The following is a 6,036-nucleotide window of genomic DNA, read 5'->3' on the forward strand; positions in this document are numbered from 1 at the left end:
CTGGAGCGCTCCCGAGTGGGGCTCTGTGGGCCCTGTCCGCCCACAGTTCCACTGAGGAGCGGTTCACGGGCTGCTCACTGTCTAAGCCTAGTACTGGGGGGCACTGTGTCCTGCGAGTTGGGACGCTGACGCTGGCAAAGGACAACATCTGGAGCTGCTTGGCCAGGACGGTTGGGCACTGAGTCCCCATCTGAGGCTGCCGTGATCACCTAGTGCTTCTCACACCACATGCTAGACCCTGAAGCCAGACTGCATGCTCCCAGTTCCTCCTATGCCCTAGGTACCCCCACCAGCTGGGTGCCCGTGCCTGCTGTTTTGCTGGGCGTTGAGGGTCCCACCCTGAGGGGCTTCTAGCTGGCTGGAGTTGATCTAGCTATAAACAGGCGGGGTTCTGGTGGAAAGAACGGCTGGTGCAAAGTCCTGCTGACAATCAGGGCCAGGGCCACACGTTACAGAGGCTGTGAGGAGCTTTTTCTCAGAGCAGTGGGAAGCTCCGAAGGGTTTGGGGGCACAGACCCAACCTGATTTGCGTTTCACAAGACACTCTTTAGCTGCCGTGCTGATTGGGGGGACTGTGTTAGGTGACCTTGCTTCCACTAGGAGAGGTTGACAAAGGGAGTTGGACGGGTTCTCAAGCTACGTGGGGTCACGCTGACGTTCTCTGTGGTCTCCAGTTGCCTCCAGGAGTCTTATTTCGTCAGTAGCCAGAGCTGGCTGCTGTCCGTGCCCCAGTGTCCCTGTGATCCCTTCTGACCAGAAACCGGGAATGAATAATGACAAGTGCTCAGGCCATTGCCATGGTGTATGGAGGGTGGCCACCACCCAGAACCAGAAACACCTACCTTGCAAGTCCCCTGGGAGGGGGCACCCTGATGTGTGACTCTGGAGCTTGTGGGGGCAAAGCCTGCAGAGGTGGCGGTGGGGGGATGCTGCAGGAGCCAGCTGGGGGCCTGTGGGTGGGCTACCAGCAGCTGGGTGGAGACACCCGTCTGAGGACTTTGACTCTGGGTGCACCTTTCACTTGTACCCTCTGCTTTCAACCCCTCTGTCGGCAAAGGGCATCTGTGTTAAAACCGGTGTGTGCTGTGAAGCCCGGTGCGATAAGGATATGTTCTGTGGCCAGCTGGTGACAGGAAGGCCCTGTTACATTGTCTTGTCTAACCTGAACTAGCTTCCCCACCCCCACCCCAGCAACACCCCTCCCTTGTGTGAATTGACATTCAAACTTAAAGAAAGAAACGGAGGCAAAATTAACGTAGAGAGTTTACTTGGGCCAAGGATGAGGACAGCTGTCCAGGACACAATTTCACATTGCCTAGAATGCTCCAACTGGCCTTTGACACAGCAGGTTTTTCCAGGCAAAGAGGGACAAGGAATGGGCTGATACAAAGTTGTTGGACAGGAATTCTTATTGGCTTACAGAGTTAGCATTGATTAGCAATTGGATATACTTTGTTGAGCTATAGTTTATGCCCTAACTCCATCTTGCTAAGGGCTTTCCACACTCCCCCTTTAAAATAGGAAGCTCAGCTGAAAGAGTTTAGTAATAACTGCAAAATCCTGTGAAACCCCAGCTTCCCCTGGTAGGCACTCTCTTTACCAGGCGTTGGCTCTTGTGAAATTTGGCTTGCGTTAAGGACTCCCCCCTCCCCTACCAAAAGCTCCTTATAAAAGCTTTTCCCCTGCTTCTAGGGGTTGAGAGACTTTGAGGCATAAGCCTGCTCTCAGACCAGCCAATCAGTAAAGGACCCTTGCTTAATTTGGACTCAGTGTGCTGGCGTTTGTCTATTCCACTGTTTCGGGTGTAAAAATAGGGTATGAATTATGGTGTTCAGTGTATGGCATTTTATGGCTACTTGGCATCAGTTAGCCTACAGCCCACGTAGCCAATGGCTTCAAGAGGTAATTATTTAGCTCAAAGAGGCAGTGAGATGTGACTGCTTTTGCATTCCTGTGCCTCTTTAGGCCTAATTAAAGGGGGCTCCCATTCCTTAAATAAAAGATGTCTTATTGACACAGACAATGGGTTACTCAGGCATGGGAATTCCTAGGCCACCTCTGGGTCACTGGGAAGGGCCTGATATGGAAGGAAGAGCACCAGGGATAGGTGGCATGGGCACTGTCTCCCTGGGAGGTGTGCTCCAGAATGAGGCACTGGCATGCAGAAGTGCAGTGGGGGTGCATGTCCCCTGGATGGTGGGCATGGTAAGGCCACTTGGCAGGCTGAGTTGGGAGGTGGCCACTGTGGGCCTTTACTCTGCAGCCACTGTCTACCTAGTCCATCTCCACTTGGCTCTCCAAGTCCTCCAAGCTGTTTTGTGACACCTCAGGCTGGTGTGTGGTGACTAGTGTATGCCCTGTCTCTGAGTGTGGCTGGGTAAGCAGAGCTGAGCCTGTGTTATGAAGGGGTGGGGGTGGGGCCTGTGTGTGTGTCTGGTGCTTCACTGGGTGGGCCTGTGTTTGAGTGTTGGGTATCCCTCTTCATGTTTCTGTATATGTGGTGAAGCAGTTGTGCCGTGGAGCCCAGCTGGATACTCATGGGCCATGCAATGGTATGTGCCACAGCTGCTGTGAGTCTTGGCAGCGTGCCTGTGCTTCTCCCAGGACACCAGACTGTTCCAAGCCCAACCCTGAGACCCTCTCTGTCTCATGAGACAGTTTCCCATCACCTCCTGCCCCAGTTCTGATGAGGTATGAAGCTCTCTGCCACCCAATCTCCAAAAACTGGACCCACAACTCCATTGGTCCCTCATGCCCACTGGTTTGAGGAAAATCCTTCTCAGTCACCCACAATTAAGGTTCATTACAGTGCTGAAGGACCTGAGGATTAATCTTCCTGGCTTTGAGCCCCTCACAGCCTGGATCTTTGACTGCAGGGTCACTACCCTGTGATGAACAGCCTCTCCAGATAGCCTTTTGTCCTAAATATGGCATACAGGCATTGCTTGCAGCTTCTGCCAGGTTCATGGTTATCACTGTCCTCTCCCTATGAGAGTGGCAACTTCAGGGCACCACAGTCATGACCCTGGAACAGCAGGATGTGGTCTGCTATGCAGCCCAGACTCTGCCTTGAATCCTCTCACAAGGTGGCTTTAGGAAGATCCTTGGCCAGGAGAGTGACGCCAGCTGTCTTGCTTCTGAAATAGCTACCTGGGAAGGCATGATAGTGGCTGGATAGCAATGAAAATTATCAGGAACGAAGGATATAACAATGCTAACGGGCTCATTCTCAAAAAGACATGACAGACTTGAATGGATAAGGAGTTGCTTCTTGTGGGTGAACAAAGAAAGTAGGGTGCTTTTTTTTTTTAAAGATGGAATCTACCCTTGATGAAGATGCTCTGAACATTGTTGAAAGGACATCAGATTTAGAATAGTACATAAATTTAGTGATATAGCAGAAGCAGGGTTTGAGAGGATTGACTTCCATTTTGAAAGAGTTCTGTGGGTACAATGCTGTCAAAAAGCACAGCATGCTACAGAAAAATCTTTTGTGAGGAAGAGTCAACCAATGTGGCAAACTTCATTATTGTCTTATTTTCAGAAATTACCACAGCCACCCCAACACTCAGCAACCACCATCCTGATCAATGAGCAGCCGATAGCTTCTAGAGCCTCCACCAGCAAAAGATTAGGACTAGCTGAGGGCTCAGATGATTGTTAGCATTTTTGTTTAGCAATAAAGAATTTTTAAATTAAAGTATGTACATTTTTTGACATCATGCTATTACACACTTAATAGACTGAAGGGTAGTGTTAACATAAATTTATATGCACTGGGAATGTGTGTGACTGACTTTATTTCAACATTTTCTTTTATTGTGGTGGTCTTCCACATCTCCGAAGAATGCCTTCATTTTGTTCTGATTTGTGTCAGATCAGAATGATCTATCATTTTGTCCTCTTAAGACAATCTTTCATAGAGCCCCGGATTTCTAATTTTGATGAATTCTGATTTATCCATTTTTTTATGGGTCATTCTTTTGGTATCAAATCTAAAACCTTTGTCTAGCTTTAGGTCCCAATTTTTCTTTTAGAACATTTCCCTAAAGTTGAATAAAGTTTTATGTCTTACATTTAAATAGGAGCCCAATTTCCAGTTAATGTTTGTATGAGTGAAGTGACAGCATATTTCATTTAACAGTTCTTCACAACATTCACCTTATTTCAAAAACCTCACAAACATTGCATTGTATGAGTGTGCTGGGATTTTTTTTTTTAACTGACTACTGTTAAGGACTATTATTTTAGTCATTAGTTCATCATTTGCATACTCGTGCTGTATCAATGATAAATCTTGTTTGGACTTTACATGGTCAAGTTTCTTAATCCTTTCCTGATAGCTCCTGGGCTTCGTTTTGTGATTTAGCGAGACCTCCACGCCGAAATAATGGAATAAAAAGTGACACTTCCACCTCTGCCCACATTAATAGGTTTACTGGTTCAAGCTGGATTCCTTCGGGTGTGTATTTGGTACAGCGGTGCAGTCTGGGCTTGACTCGCTAGAACCTGCCGGCGCAGCCCAGGAGTCGTGCGGAGAGTCTGTTCTCCGCAGCCGTCCTTCGCGGGAACGGTGGTCGCAGGGATCTCACAAAAAATTATCTAAGTGCCCTTCTGCTGCACCGGCCGCACCTGCCTGGCGTTGCCTGGGGCGGGGCCGGGGCGGGGATGCTGGATCCTCTCCCGAGGTCCCCTGGGCTCTTCTCCAACTCGGTGGAATCCAGAGCGCAATCTTATGACTGCGAGGGGGACCAGAATGTCTCTCTTTCTCCTCCACCCTAAACATGCTTATAAAGTAAGAACTATTAAAAGGTAAAATGTACTTCCCGGGGTCCTTCCGTAGTGACTCCGGCGGGGAAGAGTGGTGGGGGGTGTGGAGGCCGGACATGGGCAGGGGCGGAGTATAGTTGGTAACAGCACATAATCAGACAAGTCAGTTAGCACCGCGGAGACCCCAGCTCTGTGACGACAGGGCTGGTCTCTTCACCCATTTCTTTCTTTCTTTTCTTCTTCTTCTTTTTTTTTTTTTTTTTGAGACAGAGCCTCAAGCTGTCCCCCTGGGTAGAGTGCCGTAGCATCACCGCTCACAGCAACCGCCAACTCCTGGGCTCAAGCGAGTCTCCTGCCTCAGCCTCCCAAGTAGCTGGGACCACAGACACCCACCACAACGCCCAGCTATTTTTTGGTTGCAGCCATAATTGTTATTTGGCGGGCCAGGCTGGATTCGAACCCACCACTTTAGGTGTATGTGGCTGGCACCTTAGCCACTTGAGCCACAGGCGTGGAGCCCTTTCTTTTCTTCTTAAGATTATTATTATCATTTTAAATTTCAAAATATTAAGGAGGTACAAGTATTTTTGTTATAAGGATATCCTGTATAATGCTGAAGTCAGGGCTTCTGGGGACCCATCACCAGAATAGCATTCATTGTGCCCGATAGGTGAGTTTTTATCCCCTCCCCCTTCTTGGTTTCTAATGTCCTTTATGTCGCAGTCTTCATTCATTACTTTTCTTTTCTTTTTTTTAAATTAAATCATAGCTGTGTACATTAATGCAATCTTGGGGTACAATGTGCTGATTTTATATACCATTTGAAGTATTTTCATCAAACTGGTTAACATAGCCTTCACTGCATTTTCTTAGTTATTGTGTTAAGACATTTATATTCTTTTTTTTAATTAAATGATAGCTATATACATTAATGCAAACATGGGTTACAGTGTAGTGTTTTCATATACAATTTGAAATACTTTCATCAAGTTGGTTAACATAGACTTCATGTCATTTACTTAGTCATTGTGTCAAAACATTTATACTCTAGTTCTAGAAAAGTTCACTTGTACCCTTGTTAGACAGATATATAGGTGATCTCGCCAGTAACCCTCCCACCACCCAGCTGACCTTCTTCCCTCCCCTTCCCCACCCCTCCCCATATTCTTAGGCTAGAATTAAGTTGCAGCTTTCATTTGAGAGCTATAAATTAGTTTCATATAAGGGCTGTGTACATTGGATACTTTTTCTTCCATTCCTGTGATA

Source organism: Otolemur garnettii, unplaced genomic scaffold, assembly GCF_000181295.1.
Source record: "Otolemur garnettii isolate 467f Iridium unplaced genomic scaffold, OtoGar3 scaffold00218, whole genome shotgun sequence".
Classification (NCBI taxonomy): Eukaryota; Metazoa; Chordata; class Mammalia; order Primates; family Galagidae; genus Otolemur; species Otolemur garnettii.